Consider the following 23,400-nt stretch of genomic DNA (forward strand, 5'->3'; position numbering starts at 1 on the left):
TTGGATTCTCTTTGATCAGCTCCAAAAATATCATCAGGAGCCAGGAGGATCTTCTCTTTTACCCCAAACCAACCATCCAGTAGCCAGTGGATTCCTTCATGTACACAGTCAAATAGAAGCCTACACCATGTCACCAGAGGCCCTTTGTATTCTGACCTACTACCTACCATTTAAATCAGCTACCTATGCTAAACTACAGTAGCAGATAGCTTTTCCTTGATCATGCCCAGCTTTGTTCTGCCTGAGACATTTCATACAAGCTTTCAACTCTTCCTGGAATCCTGTCTCAGCTGCTCATGGCTAGCCCTCTCCTTTCCTTTACAATCCTGCCCAGTATGCTTGACAGATAATCCTCTCTTCACTGTTCTAATTAAACCTGCACCTATCTATCCCTGTCAGTTTTGTTCATTACACTGGTTTATTTTTCTGTACTCCATCTGTCCCTATAATGTAAGCACCATAAAGTATGTGTCTTAACTCATTTTGCTACTGTCTTTCTAGCTATAATTCAAAGTTTAGAAGAACAAAACTTCATTTATTTCTGCCCTCTTTATTCAGTACTTACTTAATCAACATTTATAGCATTATAACACAGGGATAACTCTGCTTCCATTTAAATTTCATTGGCCATAAGATGTCTAATATCAAAGTTGGTTTGAGGCAAATAATCATCAGTCAAACATAAAAAGGAAATCTTAAGAAGCCCTTGGGCCATTCAGTCAGATTCAAGATATAAAAGGTATCCAGCAGAGAAAGAAGAGAAATGTGTAGGTATATACTACTTTGTCAGTAGCTATGAAAACATGTTTTATTTATTTCTATTTTACATGTGTAACTGTTTTGTCTGCATGAATGTTTATATACCTGGTGTCAGGTTCCCTATAACTGGAGTTACAGTTGTTTGTGAGCTGTCATGTAAGTGCTAGGAACAGAACCCAGGCTCTCCACAAGAAGAGCAAGTGTTCTTAACAGATGAGCCATCTCTCCAGCCATGAGAACGACTTTTTAAAATCCCAGGTCTAATATAGATACTCTTCTCTGGGAACAGCCAGGGAGTATTGAAATATGTTCTATGCTGCTAGCAGGTGCAAAGGATTGGTACTGACTCACACGCATGGTACACTGGAGGTAAAAACTAATAAATCCCACTGCATGGATCTCCATGGATCTCTTTTCCCAGAACATTTTAGTTCAAGAGGTGCCTCTGGGGAACAGCACTTGCTCCAAAATAGAAACACTAAAGTCTGCAGCAATGGAAGCATTTGGACATTTTCCCAAGAGAATGCCTGCAAAAATATGAGAAGACTCCAACATGGAGACTATTAAGAATGGGATGCTAGAGAAGTAGATGAGTATTGGGAGTGACAGGAAGAAAGAATGCTGCCAACATCACTTATTTCCATTGGAGGAAACACTTGTGAAGTTTTCTAACATACTCAAATATATCCATGGGAGACTTAACACTTTGCCAGATATAGCAAATATGGGGCTGCATGGTCAGACGAAGAAATGCATTTTCTTCCCCTGCTCCCATCACTGGTCTTTCATTACTTTGACCAGTGGTTACAGAGCCTGGAGTAAACCAGGAAGAAAAGATGCCATATAGCAACCACTGTCCCTTCCCACGTTTTTTCCTCTTAAGCAGAAGCCAGTGGTCACCTAATTCTAGCATAAACATAGGACAGATGGTAGTTCTACTTTCAAATAATGATGTAAAGAACCTATTTCATTTTCTTCTTCAACTGCCTCCCTTAAACATTTTGGCAGGGAAGATGAAAGATTTTTTTTTACTATCCAAGAGGATTACAACAAATAAGTAAATGAATCATTGGAGCGTAAGAAAAATGAAAATTTAAATTTTGTTACATTTATGTGTGTGTGTGTGTGTGTGTGTGTGTGTGTGTGTGTGTGTGTGTGTGTACATTTAGATGCTTCCTAGGTCATACATTAGGAAAGCCCAGAAATTACCACAGTACCATACACATGTCTAGCATCTATGTTTGACTTTCAAACTGTATTCTCTATTAACAGAAATCAAAGTTCTTTTGGAAATGGCTGATTACCAGGGTAGCTCAAGTAAAGTCTAGGATGACCTGGAACACCTTGAACCCTCTGATGGTATGATGGTTAGTGGTTAGGTGCAGAGTAAGTAAGTAGGGGGTGAAAGATGTATCTCCCAAAGAAATGGAGATAAATAGATAGTTATGAATAGATGGGTGGGGCAGAAAAGAGAGGATCAAGTGGAGAGAGGGTGAGGAAGAGAGGAACAAGGCTGGGAACATGGGAAGAGACAACTAAAATTAAGGGCCATTTGAGGTGTAGTAGAGAAACCTAATACAGTAGAAGCTTCCTCAAATATATACGTATGCAGTTAGCAAATAATGGCGGAGACAGAGCTTAAACTGGCCATCTCTTGCCACCAACTGAAGCTTCCAGTACTAGGGTTGGGTTTCATCTAATTGAGTTGTTGGCCAAAGAGGTTTCATGGGAATCCCCCCAAACAACCCGAGCTGCAACTACAGGCTGCTCTCCATAACTGGCAGCAAGGTCTCATTGCTGAAGACCTCTACCTGACTCATGGACCACAGAGAAGTCCAGCTGGTGCCTAAATAATGCCTTCACACCATCATGCTGAATATATGTTATAGTTTGGGGATTTTCGAACTATAGGAGTCAAGAAGTACAACTGAGTACAAGCAGGCAAGCAAGAAAATGGCTCTGTATGCATTAGTTTTTCTTTGCTCTTTGCTGTGGATGAGATGTGACTCGCTACTTTGTGTTCCTGCCACCTTGGCTTCCCTTCTATCTTGGACTGTATCCTAGGCTATAATCTGGATGTGTAAGCTAAATAATAAACTCACCTTCTCTAAGATGTCTTTTATCAGGGCATTTTATTACAGCCACAGAAACGAAACCAGAGCACATGTGCACATACACAAATGTGTCACACACACACAATCAGAATCCTGAAAGTTAGCTGAATGCCACAAGCATCGTTCAAAATCTTGTAAAACTAAGAACAGATTCATCGCAGATAACCTGTTCCAATGTTTGCACAATCATTTTAACATGGAAATTTCAGAAACTTCATTTTACCCAGGGTATGTGTGTCTAATAATCTCTAGTCACTCTCAAATACGAAAATCTAATTGAAACATGTGTTGGAGAAAACACCTAAAATTTATTCTCACTTATCACTGTATTTAGTTTTCTATTGCTATTTGACTTACCTTGTAAGACTTTTCTTTTAAGGTGTCACACTGTCTTGGCTTAGAGCCAAAATAAAGTTCTGCAAACAGAACTGATTGACACATCTAGAGGAATGGATTATGATTTTCACATACGCTAAGTACTGAGAAAAGGTAGTTGAGGGTCCTGTCCAGTCTATCAAGTGTCTGCTTGCTGAGCTTTGGTTTGACACACTTACTTAGTCATTAGGCTAGAAATGACTGCAGCCTGAGAATGAGACAATGTAGCACGAATAATAATGACCCATAGACAGATATTGGGTTTCAAGCTGAAGATCAGAAAAGCAAAGCAGCCAGCCACTAGAGAGCTCTTCCCTCTACCAATGCTGGAGCAATCCTGTCCTCATGAACCCTCACACTCCTCTGAGACTGCTCTGAGCTCCTGCCTTATATTCCTCTCCAGTGCTGGAATTAAAGTCATGCACCACCACTATCCAGCTTCTATGGCTAACTAACCAGTGTGGCTGCTGCGATTAAAGGTGTGTGCCACCACTTCCTGGCTGACTAGTGTGGCTAGCTTTGCACTCTGATCTCCAAGCAAGAATTATTTGTTACATCATAAACAAAATAGCACCACAAGACACTGTCTGCAAAGGCCGGATCTTGAAGATCTGAGCACAAAAGCAAGTGCTAAAATAAACCGCACACTTCTTTTCTTCTATGCACTTTATTTTATACACTAGAAAATTCTTGCACTTGGCAATGACTCTATCTGAATGGGCAAACGTAAGAGCATCCTCCAAGTCTTGCTCTATGGACAACTTGATCGACTCTGATGAACAAGATCAATGTCAGTCTACCTTCCCCATATCAAAATCACTGCTACCCTACAAGAAACTGGAAAAGAGGCAGAATGGGCTTCACCATCCCCTATATAAAACAGTATATGTCATAGTTTGAGTAATAGAGTACATGGAGTTGGTTCTAAAGAACGTTTTTCCTGGGCCTGGAGCTATGAATCCAGAAATGCTTGGTAGAGCATTTTTCTGGGTTAAATCTGTAATACTGATAAATAAAGAATGCTATTGTGTTTTTTCTCCCCTTGGAATAAAAGACCAAGGGAGATCTCTTATGTAATGCAAATAATTTTTTATTTAAATTCTTTAAATACCACTCATATTTACATATCCACCCCCCCATTCTCTCACCCTCCCATCCTCCCATGTTCCCCACCAACCCCCCAACTCCTCCCCAGGGACAGTGAGGCCCTCCACCAGGGACCTTCAAAGTCTGTCATATCATTTGGGGGAGGGCTCAGGCCCTCCTTGCTGTATCTGGGCTGCAATAGTATCCCTCTGTAGGGAATGGGCACCCAAAGTCCATTTGTGCCATAGGGTTAAAGACTGGCTCCACTGTTAGAGGTCCCATAGACTTCCCTGGCCTTCTATCTGGCACCCACATTCAGAGGGCTTGGTTCAGTCCAATGCTGTTTCCGTGGGTTTCTCCAGCTCTTGCTCATCCCTCCTCCTTCTCCACAACAGTAGTAGGGTTCGGTGCTTAGCTGTAGGTGCCTGTTTCCGCTTCGAACAGCTACTGGAGTCAGTGAATCGTGCTTTCTTGACCATTAATCATAATCAGGTTGCCAGTGAGCAAATCTATGAAATATGAACACTAATTCAGAATAAGCTATAATTTGAATGAAGTAACTTTTGTATCTATGCACCAGGCTGAAAAGAAATATGAAAAGAAACAAGGTGCAGGGGCATAATACCTGTCCTCCAGAAATGTGGGCAATCAGGACTGTATAAACATAACCATACAGGTTGACCCTGACAGGTTGCTTTCTATATGTTATGATATATTTCTGTCTTGCAGTCTAGCTCTCCAATCTACCCATCTCCCCACTCTGAAACTGAAGACTGCACAGCAGAAGTATCTCCAAGGAGACCACCACATCCATGCAGGAATGTTGGTGGAAGAAAAGAAACACAGATTGGGGCTTTTAGTTTTTATACAGAGCCTCATTTACCCAAACTGGCCTCAAGGTCCCCAGTGGTCGATGATATATTCTTCTGATCCTTCTCCCTCCTTGTCTGCAAAGCTGAGATTACAAGTATGTGCCATTGCACTCTGTTTATGCAATGCTGAGTATCAAACCTGGGGCTTTGTGCACACTAGCTAAGCTCTCTGATATCTGTGTGGCATCCCCTGCCCCAGATATGGCTTTCTTTAAGGGCATTATCTTCAGATGCCTGGGTGTCAGGCATGTATAGAGTGAGGCAGGGTATACAAGCAGTTTCAAATATAAACACAGAACCATCTTTCTGTGATCCTTGGAAGTAACATCCAACTTTATCTTTTAAAATTGGCAAGGAAACACAAGACCACAGCTCTTGGACCTGACCAATAGACAGTGTCCATGGAGTAGCTCGGCCATCCTATACTTCTGACATGACTGTTTCAGTAGGGACAGGAGATTGGTAAGAGGCAGGCTGAAAATGTCCCAAGCACCTCAGTGTGGTCCATGCTGCTTGAAGACTAAATAAAACTTATATGTTTGAAACAAGAGTATCTGCCTCATATCTAGTTAAGAGAGTAACTACTGCTTTAGAACCAAACCCACAAAGACAATTTATTTCAGATACAGGACTCACCAGCAGGTGTGCAGAACCTTCCTCCTCTGCTGAGAAATCACCAAAGTAAAAGTGATTCAATTTAAAATGTTTTCAAAATGGTCTTAAGTAAATTTTCTGTTTGCAGAGGCTCATAGCAACTGTCCATTATCTGTGGATGCTAAAACTCTAATGCCTCTATAAAGGGCATTAATTTAATGCACTCTGGCTTTAACATTTCCCCTGCAGAGTATAAAAAGTACAGTGGGTTTCTTTTTTTGTTTTTTTGTTTTTGTTTGTTTGGGTTTGGTTTTGGTTTTTCAAGACAGGGTTTCTTTTTGGCTTTGGAGGCTGTCCTGGAACTAGCTCTTGTAGACTAGGTTGGCCTCAAACTCACAGAGATCCGCCTGCCTCTGCCTCCCAAGTGCTGGGATTAAAGGCGTGCGCCACTAACACCTGGCTTACAATGGGTTTCTATATGGAATATAAATATTTAGGTTAAGATTTGAAGCTGTCAAAGAACAAACTAGGGGAGGTCCTGTGTGGTCCAGTGATGATGCTGTGCCCTGAGGCATGGGATGATAAGCTGAGAACAGTGCCCTTGAGGAAAGGAAAGAGAAGAAAGCAGAGAATGGAACAGGAAGAGTGGAGGAGGAAGGCATGTTCCATCCACACCTAATTCTGAGTCTACTGAGACAAAGACAGCTTTAGTCACTGGCATGAGTGTTGAGGCCTTGGCCTGACTAGGAAGCTATAGATACTTCCTACTCCTGAGCCCCATATCCACAGGCAAGGTAGATGAACCCAATTTCACACAAGTATACAGTGTTCTTACATCTTATCCACCAGCCCCATCATCCTCCAGCTTCATCCACCTCCCCTGATCTCTGCCCCAATTTCTTACCTTCTTCTTTTTCTTTCTTTGTAGACCAATGAGGACAATCAGAGCTGCAAACTGTCTTCTAAATACCCATCCATAGAGCCATACCTTAGCCCAGTTCTCACCCCTCATCAGAGAAGCTTCCAATTGCAGCAGAGTGGCTGACATGGAGGCTTGCAGCCAGTCAAAGGGCAGAGAGTAAGTGAAGAGGCCCAGGGACCATTGCTGATGAAGGCTAGAAAGACTATAGCAGCCATAAGTCAGGGACAGCCATGCAAAATAGTGCCTTCTGGACATGATGGGGCCATTGGACTCACTAATTGATAACAGCTGTGGTTGCCTGCACACACCTGCACAAGAGCAACAGTCGAGCATGGATGAAGAAGGGGACCACAAGACCCTCTTAAGAGTTACTATCTGTTGATGGTTGGAGACAGGAAAGTCAGTGTTCTTCTGGGTGTGGCTCCTCATAGGTTTCCCATGCTCTGGTAGATGCTCTATGTACACGGACAGTTTTAAATGCTTTTATGTTACATCAAAATAGAGAAGCAGTTGTGGGTGAAGAACCGAATGGTACAAGGAATGTAAAGAAGAATGACTTCAACAAGCTTCTTGGTTAGGACTCCACATCAAAACTGCTTCTTTTCTCCTGGTCTAGGGATGCTGTGTTTCAGAAAGTTTTCTTTGTTTTGTTGTTTTGCTTTTTGATTTTGTTTTTGAACTTTTGGTTTGTGTCTGCTTTGTTAACTCATGTTTTCATATGAAGAGGAGAAGTTAGGGTCCCTCTTGCATCTGTCATTTGCTAAGTACCTTTCACACAAAGAGGTGTGTTTTGGGGGTGCACATTCTTCCATTCCCACAGTACTTGTTTTTCTAATCTTGGCATCTGTAAAGTGATTTAATTGTGTTCTTCCTCTCCCTTTCTTCTCCCTCTCCCTCCCTCTCTCCTCCCTCTCTCGCCTTCCCCACCTATAACCTGGTATGCTGACCCTGCCCCCTGACAATGGGTGGGACATGCACACAGCATTCAGGCAGATACTTAGGCAGCTCAAAGGGCCCTGTGTTCCGAGCATCATGGCTACACCACTTGTTAGAGGACTACATAAGGACTCAGTACACACGTGCAAGCTTCCCCTTTTAAGTGAGCACCTCCATGTATTTGCCCTTTCTTCCTCTTTGCTCTCCCCTCACCACCCTATAATAAAATCTATGGTTAATATAAAAATAACTTAATCACACCCAAGAGTTTGAGTTTTACTATGAAACTACTAAATGAAAAAAAAAAATCTGCCAGTGGGAGCTTGGGCATGGGAAACCAAACCACCATAGTAATGTCCCAAGCTTACTGCATCCATTGTTGCACCATGGGGATGCAGATTGAGAGTCTTGAAGAGAAAAGCAAACACCTAAATTGACAAATACATGATAACACAGTGGGATGCTGCAGGAGGAGCAGTGTGTAAAGAGTAAAAGTTGCAGAGAAAACAGACTGCGAAGGTTTCATGGGTTCTGTATCTGCCATCCATTATCAGAGCCAGCAGATTCTGGGAGGGCTACAATGATAAATGGGCTCCATTACATTTTGCCGTTCAATTTTGCTCACCAGCAGAGCGCCAGCAGGAGATCAGAGGAGGAAGGCAGAAAATTCTTGGATCACCCCACAGGTAGACCTGCTGTGCCCTTCAACAAGAGGCCCCTGAGAGCTCAACAATCTCTGCATGGAAGGCCTGGCCAGGGCACTGGCTCCCTGCAGCTGAGCCCCAGAGCTGAAGGAACCCGAGCCCACTGGAGCCAGCACGTGGCTCTGGCAGGCCTTGCCCTTCTCCCCACTCCCTCTGCCTTGCTACAAATGTCAGATTACATACCTAAAGCGAGGCCACCAAGGTCTATTCCGGTCTTTGGTCCCTCCTGAGGCTGACTACCAAGGTCCAGCTATCAAAGCATTAGAGTCCAACAATTAAAAAAAACCCATTTGACTCACCTAATCAACATGCCCAATTAAAATTAAGCACCCCATTCTAACACAGAGTTTGCCTCTTTACCTTTATAAACTGCCATTTTCCTATGGGTCATTTCTGTCTCCTCTCTATCCAGAGAGGAACAAATGCCCCTTATCCCACTCCCTTGTTCCCTTCCCCTTCTCTCTCCTCCTTCACCTCCTGTCTTTGTGTCTTCTTCCTGCCCTCTGTCCCTCTGGGACAAATAAATCTCCTTGATGCTGAGAATTTGACTTGGGGGTTTGGAGCCAGTACTTTTTCCTTGTGAGCTATACACACTGCCCACAGCTATAGACAGATCGTTGTTAGATACCCCTGAACTTGCTTGCTTGGGCCACCTGTTTCATGGTTTATACCAGACCCATGGCTTACAAGAAAATTCTGGAAATGGTAATGGATGACTGCTAGGAAATGCTGTGTTGCCAGTGCTCTTGATAACAGAGAAATTCACACACTGACCGAATATAGCACTCATGAATGTGAGTTGACTAAGGACTCAAATGAACCATCTCATCTCTGAATGTCACAAATTTCTGGAAATGAACCAACATTGTCCTGACATATTCCACCATATGGATGTACAGTGTTGATACATGGTTTTAAATATATTGCCCTTAGTAATTCTGTATATGTCTATAGCTATAAAATAAAGAGAGTGATAAAAAAATCACCTAATAACAATTTGCCCAAAAACTATTTTGTAATGAAGCATATGTGTTGTTTTGTAATGTTTTGTAATGCAGCATGCTGTGTTGGTGTTGGGGTATAAATTCCACCTAGCCTGAGAGCAACACCATGCATGTTCTTTGATGTCTTTCTTTGCACTGACTTTCCTATAGATATCTCTGGTATTGGCTTTCTGGAAGTCTTTATTTCAGATGTATCACCTGTGGCTGGAGATTTGCTTTAGGAGCACATCTGCTTGTCCTATTTCTATCAGAAAATGCATTTAACAATCCCCACAAATCTCTTTGTCATAGTTTCCCTTGTCATTTGTTCATGATCTGAAATCCATTCTCTAGCAATTGTCTTTAATTTTAAAAAGCCTACGAAAACAATATTCATTGTATTGCTGCATGTTTAAAAAAGTTTTACTAGCTGTATAAACTAGTTAATATTTTCCTTTTCTTAAGATACTTTGTGGTACCACCATGTGCCAGGAGGAAACCAAAAGTCTCCCACTAATCTTACAAGGAACATTTTTTAGACTTGTTGTCCCCCAAATTTGTTCCCCCTTTAAAAATATTTTTCTTATCTTATGTGTATGAGTGTTTTACCTGGATGTAGGTAAGTGCGCCTTGGGCATGCCTGATGGCCATGGAGGCCAGAAGAGGGAATCTAATCCCCTAGAAATGGAGTTATAGATGGTTGTGAGCTGCCATGTGGTGCTGGGACTCAAATCCAGGTCCTCTAGAAGAGCATCCAGTGCTCTTACCCACTGAGCTGTGTCTCCAGCTTCCCAAATTCTTTATCTCCAACATTCAGTAATTTTACTAATACAGATTGAGGAGTTGATGATCCTGGTGCAATGTTACCTAAAATAAAGTAGCTACTGCTTCTAGATTCTACACGGAGTAATATGTCAGAAACTGCATGGGGGTGAATCAATCAATGACAAGAATAGCCTGAAGAAACTTTTTTTTGACAAAAATAATCACTGTCCTTGAGATTTCAGAATGTAAAGCATCTTGTGGCTGTGAATAAGATGAGATGGCCATCTTTTGGCTGCTTACATGGAACATCCCATGCAGAACACACCTCCATGTCTCTGCTCAGCTTTTAGCTGCTACGAGAAGTTGCCCATCAGTCTGGGAACACTTGCCACCTCTCTGTGTAAACCATCCAAAAATCATCTTGGGGAAAGGTGGGCTTTATAAAAGTGACTTTTATCTACTTATGAGACAAGGCTTAGATCCCCAGCCCAGGATGGCAATCTACTGCTTCTGTCTTTTCTCTCTGATCCTGTCTTTTCTTATGTCCCCATTTCATGAAATTCTCTGTTCTCATTTGGTATCTATGTCCATTTATGTACTGCCTTCAGCTTCCTAGTGTTACAGTTTCCTAGTGTTTCTTCCAATTTCATTTTCTTCTGTGACTCTGGGCTCTGCAGGCTCATGTTTCATCTACCATTATTTAATTATCCAGGTTTTTTTTGAAGCTATCAAATTTCTAATTTGTGATCCTCCTGCATACAGGTTAAGGACACATATTGGTTAACATTTTTAATCATAGGGAAATCTTGAGTTTTTATCTGTGCTGTGGCAACATCTTTCCCCTAGTTAGTGCTGTTGCTCTGAGTAAGTTTTGCTGGTTTCTTTAGAGGTTTTTTTCATGTATTTTCTCATGTCAATATCCTCCTAGTCCCTGATCACCACTGTTCTTCCCCATCATCAAATGAATTAGATTTGGGGAATTTTCCTACACAAAGGGCAAGAATGTCGAGGAAAACATCTAGAATTTTAAGTATAGAAGAATATGGCTTTCACTAATAGCATGGAAGCAGACAACTCCCTGAGAATATGGCCAATGACTGCATTTCCTTCATGTCTTTCCTGCTATCTTGCTGCTCATTTTCACCACTTGTTTGAAACCAACTAAGCTTGGGAAGGTTTTTGCCTTCAACCCCTTCTGTGCTCACAGCTGCTAGTGGGACGTGCACCTACAGACTGCAATGGTGCATTGTTTACCAGACATGATTTTCCTGAGACCTGCCACAGGGCAGCTTACATGCCACTCAGGCGATTTTCACCTTTGGTGTTCCTTAGTTGCTTCTGACCGAACTCAGCTGTTTGGGCATTCCATGTTTGCTTAAATGGAAATTTCTTCTGTGTTTTCCTGCAGAACAAAAAAAAATCATAAATTTGAGAGGGAAATGATAATTTATGCAACAAGGCTCATACCAGAAACCCACTTAAATGATCTCACTTGATTTTGTGGAAAGATTTTCTGTGATAGTCAGCTTGTGGTTCATTTGTTATGTGAGACAATTAATTTTTTTAATTCTTTAGTTACTACTCATATTTACATATCCATCCCCCCATTCTCTCGCCCTCCCATCCTCCCATGTTCCCCACCAACTCCCCCCAACCCATCCCCCAACCCATCCCCCAACTCCTCCCCAGGGATAGTGTGGCCCTCCATCAGGGACCTTCAAAGTCTATCATATCATTTGGGAGAGGGCCTGGGCCCTCCTTCCCATATCTGGGCTGCAATAGTATCCCTCAATAGGGAATGGGCTCCCAAAGTCCATTTGTGCTTTAGGGTTAAAGACTGGCTCCACTCTTAGAGGCCCCATAGACTGTCTTGGCCTCCTAGTTGGCACTTACATTCAGAGGGCATGGTTCAGTCCAATGCTGTTTCCACAGCTTTATGACTAGGGTCTCCATGCTCTCACTAGGTCAGGTCAACTGTATCTGCCGGTTTCTGCAGCCCTGTCTTGGCTTCTTTGCTCATCCCTCCTTCCTCTCTACAATTGTATTCCAGGGGTATGGTTCAGTACTTTGCTGTGGGTGCCTGTTCCTGCTTCGAACAGCTACTGGATGAAGGCTCTAGGAATGGTAACCAAGGAAGACACTAATCTCATTATAGGCGAAGGGCATCAATGGCATTTTCTCCACCACTTCTTGGATTCTTAGTAGGGGTCATCCCTATGGATTAGAGAAAGGAGATGCCTTGATAGAGGAAGACAGTACAGGAATGGAGAGGTGTCTGGGACAGGAGACAATTTTAACTATTGGTGTTTCTTGCTTAATGCAAATATTCAGGGAACATTCAGTTTAACTCTCATAGGACTGAACATGAGACCATCTTTGACCAAAGAGCCATATCAGAAACAGCAGATTCCAGAGCAAGTTTCTGTCTCATTTGCTACTCAGTAAGTAGCATCTGTTTCTTATAAATAATGTTTTCCGGGTCTCATCTTCCTTACCTCTTACTTTTGACTTTGTAGCTGTTAAGAGCATTCTCCTCTTTCCATTGTGGCTACTGGCCTCAAGTTTAAACACTCATATTGTCAGAAAAGGGCTTTCACTTCAGGCATGGGTCATCATCCAACACACACACACACACACACACACACACACACACACACACACACACACACACACTTTGTGCTGTCAAGTTTGAGTTTGTGTAGGCATAGACATTTGCCTCAATATTAAATTGGAATGGTACCCAATAAAGACAAGTTGGGTTTTACAAGGCATATTTTTATTCTTCCTGAAGAGCTCTAGGACACATGGTATTTGTGTCATTCTGAGTAGGAGCTGGCATCCAAGCTCTCTGTGGCTTGTTTGACTGCCCAGTCTGTGGACTGGGTGTCCAAGGGATACAGTCTACTCAGCCCATACAGATGTCTGATGCGCTCAATGGAGAAAAATGTTTGGTTGTGCCATGATAAAGAAGGAACGATATAAAAAAATACAGCCAAATGTTCTCATTTCTCTTTCTAAGAAAATATTTTTCAATACTCAAGTGAATCGTTACCCAGGGAACTTTAAGAACTATTTCAAATGACAGAAACAACCACTTGTTTTTCTATATAGAACTCCTTTTAACAGGGGTAAAGACTCCCAAAAATGTTAGTTGATTTACCAATGTCTTTAGTTACAAAAGAAAGAGAGGGTGATCCAATGGTTAATAGCATTCGCTGCTCTTGCTCTTGCAGAAGACCTGGGTTTGGTTCCCAGCACCAGCATCAGGCAGTTCACAGCCTCCTGTAACTCCAGCTCCAGGTGATCTGATGCCCTCTTTTGGCCTCCATGGGAACTGCACACCCATGGTGCACTTACTGACAAGCAGGCACACACACACACACACACACACTCACACACACAAATAAAAAAATTGTAAATGAATACATTTCTGACATGTTTATAACCATCTTACTACAATTAAAACTTTGTACAGGTGGACCCATCAAATTCTGGATGGATAATATCTGAGTGTGGGTTTCAACTGCCTTTCTTTAGTCTTGTGCCAGCCATTCACAAGCTCAGCTTCAACAGATGGATAAATAGGGATAATCATTCAATAACATGTTAAAATATTTATGCTTGATGTTGTATAGAAAAATCTTAAAAATGAGCTCAGACTTTCGACTTTCACACTTACTGTTTGGTGTAACGTAACTCAACTTGCGGTTTTTCAGCACATTTGTGGTCCTATTTGGAAGTCGTTTAAGTACTATCCCACCTGAGAACTACTTGGAGAAATAAATGGTGCCAATGGCCAGTGTTTTGTCCTGAAAGTTCAAACTTTCCAGAACATCCATGGTACAGACAGTGAATAGTTGAGTGACTTATGACAAAGACAAGCACCATTTGATGGTGTCAAGGAAACACCATCAGAAACCAGACAGGCACTATCTGCCATCCTCTCCTCTCTACCAGGAGCCATGTCATCCTTTTCAAGGTATGTCTGTCTTCTTTGAGAGCTACCCACTCCTCCTCCAATCCCAGCTGGATTTCTCACTACTGTCCTCAGTGAAGACACCCAATGTCTGACTAACCCACCCATCTGGTTTCTCCTATTCCAGATTGCAGGGTACAGAATGTGGCTCGCCTACTGCACCTTTTCTATGTAGCTTTGAGGCCTCAGAAGATCTCCAGATTTTCTGCCTGACACAGAATATGGACAGTTGTGAATTCTTTTCTACTTTCCTTACACGATGAAAGGTAATTTCCCTCCAGGTAAAGGAGCATTTGTCTCAGAGATTTGCATGAGTCACAGACTAGAGCAGGACTAACTGAAAGAAGAACTTCCCAAGTTGGGAGAGGAGACATCTCAGCTTCGTCCTGGGTCTTTTTTCCTTTTTTTTTTAACTGCCACATTAACCACCTTGTAGAAATATCACAGGAAGAGACTATTGACTACATTGCCTTTCAAGTGTTCCTATCATGGTCCCAGCCATTCTGAAGATATCTTGGATTCTCCAGACCAGGCCAGCCATCAGCCTCACAGCTCAAACGGTCTATACTGAAAGCCAAGTGCAATAGAATCACCCTTGAGCACTGCCAAAATTCCCTGGCCATGGTACTTGGAGAGTTAATTAAATGATTGTTTAAGCCACATTTAAGTTTTAATGTCATTTGTTTTGTAGCAATAAATGACTGAAAGACCAATCAGCTGTGACTCAAAGGGACACAGAAAAAGTAACACAAGTCTACTGCAACAAGGACAGTGGAAGTTTCCTTCCAGAAAAAAAAAATGCCTATAGATGGGCATGCTAGTTCAGTCAGGAGGCTGAGGCAGGAGGATAAGAAGCTGGGGATGAACCTGGGCTGCACAGTGGTTCCAGGCCTTTGGGTTCCTCAATAAGACCCTATCTCAAGAAAGGGAGAGTTGCCGGGTAGAATGCACCAGGAAATCAAGAATTGTAATTAAATCTCTAGCTTAGTAGCTGGCCTTAATTTCTCTGGAGAATATGACAAGTAAAAACTGGATTGAGTTACAGCCAGACTGATGGGATTTAGAGTAAAAACACAGAGGCACAGCAAGATGACAGATGAGCCTACTGACGTCACTGGCTGGCTGACAGCTTACAAGGTGATCCTGTTAAGTAAAAGCTGATCAGTTCCCAACAAAACTTGTAATTGATAGCTTACCTACAATTATCTAAAAGCCGAAGTCAGTCTTTATCAGTCCCATAGTTTTTTCATCTACCAAAGTGGAGAAATCAATAAATTTAAAGATGTTTCGATGTTTTTGAACTGTGTCTTAGAGGTATTTTGCTGACAGTTGCTTGAGAGTGAAATACATGCATGTGAAATATGCTAGGTGCACATATTTTTTGAAGAAAATAGCTCAAATCTTAGAAACCAAAGACATAATTGGTTAGAAACATTGACACGAAGCAAATGCATTTCTTGATTGAATACACCACTTTCTCTTAAATATTGTGAATGTAAACCTTCAATCCAGATACATACAGATATATACACATACATATATATTTGCAATTGAGTGTAAGCCTTCTCTCTCTCTATTATTTGTGGTTTTTTTTTTTTGTGTGTGTGTGTGTAATTGAGTGTATGCCTTCATTAGCAGGAAGATTTGCTAAAAGATGTGTAAATAATCTAGTCATCTATACAATGGTACATACATTCTGGGAGTCCAGGCAAAAGACGCAAATATCTCTGCCTTTCCCAAATGGTCCCCCTTTCTTTCCAGCTGTCAAGTTGGAGGTCTGAAACTCGGGTCACCTTTTGCTGCCAACTGTGGATGTCATGGGCCTGTGAGTTCTGTAAGGAAGAAGGAAAGACAGATTACTGAGAAAGGCACAAACTGTGTCCCCGATGATTAAGCCTTCGCCTTGGGAATACATCTGGCCTTTGCAATTTTATGAACCAATAAGTTATCTTATTACAAAGATGACATTCATTTTGGTTTATGATGTGCAACTCTATGCTTACCTACCGTAACACTCTTGTTCTGTGAGAGTCTTTGAATGATGGGGAAATAAACTCAAAGTTCCGGGAGGGCAAGAATTTTGTCTGTGTTATTCACCATTTAATCCCATCAACTTAGTGCTCAGCAATATTTAATGTTCTGGATGTATTTGTTGATAAAATGTGCAAACTAAGTCCAGCCTTTCGACTGAGAAGCACATAGTCCGTCTTCCTAGAGAACTCATATCTAAACACAAGGTGAGATATGGCTGGAAACAGCAACAAGCAGCAGTGAAAAGACTGGTGTGGTTCAGACAGCTGGATGAGAACCAGATTCTGCAGTCTTCTCAGTTCTACATCCAGTGCAGGCTTTGGAGGACACTGTGTGAATGCCTTCCAGTGCCTGTTCCAGTGCAGGCTTTGGAGGACACTGTGTGAATGCCTTCCAGTGCCTCCTACAGTGCAGGCTTTGGAGGACATGCTGCCAGGTCATGCTTTCCAGCTCTTCATCCAGTGATTTCACTTTGCTAATCTAAAACTGGCCACTGTGGGACTGTTCATACCCTGAAAATCAGCAAGTATTACAAATAAAAAAATATTGTATTCTCCTCCTCACCCATCTGGATATTATTGTTCCTTTAAAAAAGAAGAAAGGAATAAAAAGAGAGGAAGGAGAGAGAAAATAGTGTAGTTAGTATTTATTTTCAGGAAAGAAAATTTCCAGGTTTCAGACTTGTAAAAACTTGACCATTTTCTTCTCTGATAGCTAAATCAGTGAGCTAGGAGCATGCCCAGCATACCTTATTCTCAAGATCCAAATAATATGGCTGTCTCTCATTTTAAAAGGTGGTAAATAATCCAAGTGTAGGGGTCACTATTGAGGTGACAAACCTGTGATAGGGAGAAATGTGTCCTGAGATTATTTAAAATTAAGGTCCATACTAGAGAAAACTCTTTCTAGTCAAATGCTACAATAAGACCCTGTAAACTCAACCAGACTTCCCCCAAGGTAGGCTTTATGTGTAGACCTTGAAGGTGATGTCTCAGCCTGGCTTCTTGTCATTGATGGGTATGGGAAATAAGCCTAACTCATTATAGTCAACTTTTTGATCAAAATAGGCAAAGGAATGAGGGTACGTATCTATTTGCATATACTTGACTTCAGACCCAACACTCTACAAACACCCTACTGCCATAGAGGGAGAAAGGGGACTTTGCTAAGGGCTAAGAGGAAGAAAAGCCGATTGGGCTTGTCAGTGTCCATGTCTGCATATGTGTGGTTTGATCAATGTCCTGGTGTGGACACGCAGAATGACCACATCTTACTGAAGCCTCCTTATTCCCCCTCCCTTCTCATCCTAACTATTACTGCCTATTACTCAGAAACTTCCAATCAGAATGTATACAGGAAGTGGAGAAACCAAAAGGGACTGAGAGCCTCCATAACATTCAGGGCTCTTTAGACAAAAATAAACTGCTTCTTGATCAAGAAAGCCTTGACAACCCATTTATTGACCTAAAAAATCTGTAACACTACTGCTTCTCATGGTGTCCCACACATTGTATTACTTTTAACATGTCTATTCCTAGGAAAACAAGCACTGTTAGCAAGTCAAGTCATTTATTAACCCAAAATACCCAGATATCGTCTCCCTTGCCCATACAGGGTTGGTTTTCACTTGGTTTCAAATATCTTAACAATGAGGAATAAGTTCCTACATGTCACAGATAAGAAGCTGCAGCTTGGGACACATGATTCTATTTCTAGCAAAGACAATTAGAAGTGGTGAAGCCAGGTCTGCTGACTTTATGCCCTCCTAGTCTGTTGTTAGCAGCCAACAGGGAACATCGTGGAAGAGGGGGTGGAAAGATTGTTAGAGCCAGAGGACCAGGAATTCTGCTGTGAGATTGTGTCTCCTAAATTGGACTGGGAAGCTACACCCATAATTCCTCAACATTGTGGCTGCCCAAACAAGACCTGAATAATGATGGTAGTTTTTTGTTGTTGTTGTTTGGTTGGTTTTTTAATGCTCACAGGGGCAAGCAGAGGTGAGTGATGTGCACCCCTCCACCCCCATCAGTCATGGGGGTTGGCAGCATGGAGCTACTCATGCTGCATGGGTGCTGAGGAGTGCAAGCTGGGGTTGCAAAGATGTTCTCTTCCTGATGGCTGAACAGAGATGCCCATCACTCACAAGTCCACAAAGAAGCTAAAGATGCTTAATTGTGTTTAGAGAAGTTATTCACACCAGTTTGGCATAATAAAATGACATGTAAGGAACTGACAGTAATAGAATTGAAGACTGTAAAATGAAAACAATAAGCTCAAATCAAGAAAACAAAAATATAGTGAAGCTATTTCTATTTTTTAAAGATTTATTTATTTGCACTTGCATTGGTGTTTTGCCTGCATGTCTGAGGGTGCCAGATTCCCTGGAACTGGAGTTATCGACAGTTGTGGGTCGCCATGTGGATGCTGGGAATTGAAACTGGGTCTATCTGGAAGAACAGCCAGTGCTCTTAAATGTTGAGCCATCTCTCCAGCTGTGTGAAGCTGTTTCTTATCCTATGTATTCACTAGAGCGTCTTGAAATTTAGCTAACACTATGATAGCTATTCCTTCAGAGAATCACTCTTTTCAGCATCTGTTACATCAGCCAAAGCAGGCCCTAGATGTTGATTGTCTGCTGTTCTTGATCATGCTTGGGAAAATATTAACTGTCCTCCTCCTAGGGATGAAAAACAAAAACACCTACTGAAGTTTTATGGCACAGTTCTGCTTTTTTCACTAGCATTTGTTGAGCTTCTACCCTTAGTAAACATTTCCTTTCTGTCCTATTTCAGGGACCTTGTAGTTATAGGTATTAGGTTTACTAAAGACTACATCTGTCTGCTCACACAAATCATTTCCTTCACTTATGCCTTTTTGCATTATCTGGTTTGTTCACTAGCTTGTATGGATTACTGTGGACTCTGTCTAGAGCCACCAAGAATTCATTTAAGTTGTAAAAGTTATTTTACTTCTTGATGGTCATTTTAACTTGACTTTCAGTCTTTGCTTATGTTCTGGGAGAGCTAGCCATCTCACACAGCCTAAAGATGCACAGGATTTCTATATACCAATGCCCTTCCTATGTCAGCACTCAGAGTTACTGGCTGGCATTGTCTGTGCTGATGGTTATCCAATAAAAAGTGGTCAGCCCTGAAATCATATACACCCAGGTTACACTAGAAGGACTCAGAGGTCTTTATTTATATTAACATTTATATATATTCATATATATTATATATATATATATATATATAATCAAAGAAAAGGAGGCCATTAATTTGAGAGGGAGTGATGGAGAGATGTGGGATGAGTTTGGAGAAGGGAGAATGGGGGGATTGAAGGTAGAAAAGAAAAGGGGTGGAGTAATTAATACTTTAACTTAAAACACGTTAGTAAAAATGGTATGTCAATATTTAAGCTCTATTTTTGAACCTTTGGGCATCATTATTGAAGTAGTGACAATCTCCTCTAATGAAGATGTGTGTCTGATATAACAAATCACACAGGCACACACACATACACACACACAAGACACAATTCTTTTGAACTCTGTTTAGCTTCTTCTTAATTTCAGTTTTCCTAGTGACCTTCTGGCTATCTTTCTTTAGACTGTTAAATATCTTTAAGCATTCACCAGGAGCTAAACAGGCCACATATAAAACAAATTAACAATTATTGATATAAATATATTAATTAATTTGTACATACATACTTATAAAATCTACTTAAGAAATCCAACATGCCATTATAATGGCAAGAAATATTTGTGGAACCTCAAACTTTGAATACAAATTAAAAAACAATGCTGCCATAATTTATTAAGCATAAGCATGTAAAGTGCCCATTAGTTGACATACGCTAGAATCACCAGGAAAGAGAAGCTCAAATGAAGAAGCGTCTCCATCAGATTGGACTCTGGGTATGTCTGTGGGGAATTTTCTTGCTTAATGATTGATGGGGAAGGGGGAGCTCAGACCACTGGGTGGGGGGAGTGCTGCACTTAGGCAAGTGACCTGGGTTGTAGAAGAAAGCAGCCTGAGCAAACTGTTGGAAGCAAGCCAGAAGCAGTGCCCTTCCATGAACTCTGCTTTGAGTTCCTGCCTTGGTGCCTTCAATAATGGACTGTAAGTTACAATATGTGATGGCACCTCCTTTTCTTTTATAGTGTTTAATCCCAGCATCACAGAGCAAATTAGAACAGTGTGTAAGAATCTGAAGTTCTCCATTGTTTTCTCACTTTCCCTCAGTTGTGTCTTTTATAGTCATATAATGATTTGTTTAACTTCGCATAATGATTTGTTTAAGTGGGGGAACATATAACAATAGATAATTAATGGCATAGTTGATGCTTCTCAAAGTAGGCATCAAGAAATAAATGCATACAAACTGAAGTGAGTTTTCAGAATTTCAGATTCTTGACTCTATTCTGTGATCAGCGCATCAAAATCTCAAGTAGAAGATCCTGTCATTTGTGTTGTATAACCTTCCTAGCTGATTTTTATACATATTAAAAACTGAAAACTATTGTGTCAAAAGCAAAATTAGACATCACAACTTGAGTGGCATGCCCCTTAATTTTCCTCTTCTCCATTCCCAAAAATACCTTATTCTTTTTTTTTAACTACAGGATTGCCTTTTATAAAACATTAACCAAACACTGTTAGAATTCTCTGCTTAAGACACCCACAGCTAAACACTGAGCTGAAATCCTGAAATCTAGTTACAGAGAGGAAGGAATGATGAGCAAAGGGGTCAAGACTGGACTGGTGAAACCCACAGAAACAGCTGACCTGAACAAGGGGGAGCTCATGGACCCCAGACTGATATCTGTGAAACCAGCATAGGACTGATCCAGACCCCCTGAATGTGGATGTCAGTGAGGAGGCCTTGGCAATCTATGGGGCCTCGGGTAGTAGATCAGTAATTATCCCTGGAGTACTAATGGATTTTGGGAGCCCATCCCACGTAGAGGGATGCTCTCTCAGTCTAGACACATGCGGCAGGGCCTAGCCCTTGCCCTGGAGGATATGACAGATTTGGGGATCCCCCCATGGAGGGCATCACCCTCCCTGGGAAGCAGAGAGGGATGGGGGAAGGTCTGGGGGAGTTGGGGAGGAGGGGAGGTAGAGGGAGCTGGGATTGACATGTGAAGCAGGCTTGTTTCGTATTTAAATAAAAACATTTTTTTTTAAAAAAATGGAAAAACATTCTCTGCTTCAATTCCAGACAATTTAGAGGATGGCAGTAAATCTAAATCCTTCAGGATGGATGTTACATAATTCATTCTGATTACGTTCGCATGTGTTTCTCTAGGTCCAATTACATTTAGTTACATCCAAAGCTATCATAACAAAGCAGGCAGGGTTATCTGTCCTTCTGTGAACTGCTCAAATTCAAATTCTGAATTGTCAAATAGCCACGTGAGTGATGCAGCCCATCCAATAAGACTTAGGAACACAACAACAATAAGGTCTAGAAGGAAGAAAGCATACTTGCTGGAAAAGAAACTGGATAAACTGACTTGATATTTGCAGATAAAATGCACAGGGGGAATTGATAAAATCCAAATTGGTCCCAATTTATGACTTACATACAGACTGCAGGGTGCCATTTGCTATTTGATAATGGAGAACAGCATTATTTTATAACGAGTGATCACTTAGAACAAAGACAGAGCTGATGTTTTCTTTAAATCACTTGATGAAGAAATGTGAGGTAAATTGGCATTTCCAGGAAGGGTTTCGTTGAAGGACAACAACTTATTTCATAATCTTGCAATTATCCATCTACATGAACACAAACAACATACATTATGCACTAAATAATCCTTGCCCTTAATTATGCAAAAGCTAAATCTAGCTCTGTAGTACTTTAGTTAGAATATATATATTTACTTGTGTGTATCTTTATCTGACAGAGGATCAGATCATTGCTTAACCCTTTCCAGAAATGCTGCTTCTTGCAGTAGACGATAATTAACATGGAGAACCACAGTTGAAAAATGCAGACAGCGAGAGACTTTGAAACACTCAGTTCTATATGAAATATCTCCATCAAAGCCATCCCCTCAAAGCTCAGGGATCTATATGGAAGGGGAGGTAGAAAGATTGCCAAGAGCCAGAGGTGGTGGATGTCTCCTAGGAAACAGCATCTTCCCGACACAACAGGACTGACACACATATGATCTCACGGGGATTGTGATAGGATGAGTAAGACATGAACAGGTTCAAACCAACAAAAACCCCAGCACTGGGAAGAGAAGCACACACAAAGTCCCACCCCTAACCAAGAAACTGTTTGCAATTGATACCTGCTGGGACAGGGAGAATCAATGTCCTCTAATGGGGTGCCATTGTGTATATCAACCAAATCCCAGGACAAACCATGGCCAGGGGGAGTTTGGCCAACACAAGACGGTATCCATGCTTTTTGTCACTTTTTTTTGTTTTCTTTGGTATTTTTTTGTCTTACTTGGTTTATTTTTTATTTTCACTTTTTTTTTGTAAGAGAAACAGAGAAAGAATATGAGGTTGGGTAGGTAGGGAGGTGGGGAAGGAGATGGGGAAGAGAAATGACATAATAAAAAATATTGAATGAACCAAGTTACAATAATTACTAATTACAAATAAATGAATGAATAAAACAAAAAAGGTGTGTGCATCTTCAGTCAATGTTCAACTTGCTAAATGGCAACTGTTTCTGAGGCTTCTTTGAAGTAGCAATAGCAGATGGGTGGATAGCAGAAGAAACTGGGTATAAAAACAGCTTAGGCCTGGTCCCTGCAGCACAGGCAGCTGAAGAACTAGGAGCCAGCAGTGCTAAGAGCAAAGCCAAGCAGATAGACTTCAATTACCCCGTTAGTGACTTCCCCCTTCCTGGCACAGTTTCCTTGTTTGCAAGAACATCCCAAAGTGACCCAGTCAGCCAACCTTATCATGGGTTTCACATCCTCAGATTTAAAAAAAATAGCATGTGAGGAAATAAAATCACATCTTTATTGAACATGTCCAGATTTTATTCTTTGCCTTTGTTTCCTAAACAACAGAATGTAGCACTTACTTACAACATAGTATAGTGCTTATTTACATTGTATTTGGTACCACCAGCAAAAAGAGATAGCTTAGAGAGGACATGAGTAGGTTATATGTAAGAATCATGCCATGCCATTTAGGTAAAAGATTTGAGCACCCACTGATCTTGTTATCAGCAGAGGGTCCTGGTACCCCAGGGATGCCAAGGAACAAGTGGATTTAGGAATTTATTAATAGATATGAGTAAGGAAA

At 41.3% G+C, this 23,400-nt stretch overlaps 1 pseudogene; it reads left to right on the plus strand.

Moving 5' to 3' along the window:
• The first annotated feature begins 18,671 nt into the window (after positions 1–18,671).
• Positions 18,672–23,155, plus strand: LOC100768734 (annotated as a pseudogene).
• The last annotated feature ends 245 nt before the right edge of the window (positions 23,156–23,400 follow it).

This window comes from Cricetulus griseus (genome assembly GCF_003668045.3).
Source record: "Cricetulus griseus strain 17A/GY chromosome 1 unlocalized genomic scaffold, alternate assembly CriGri-PICRH-1.0 chr1_1, whole genome shotgun sequence".
NCBI lineage: Eukaryota > Metazoa > Chordata > Mammalia > Rodentia > Cricetidae > Cricetulus > Cricetulus griseus.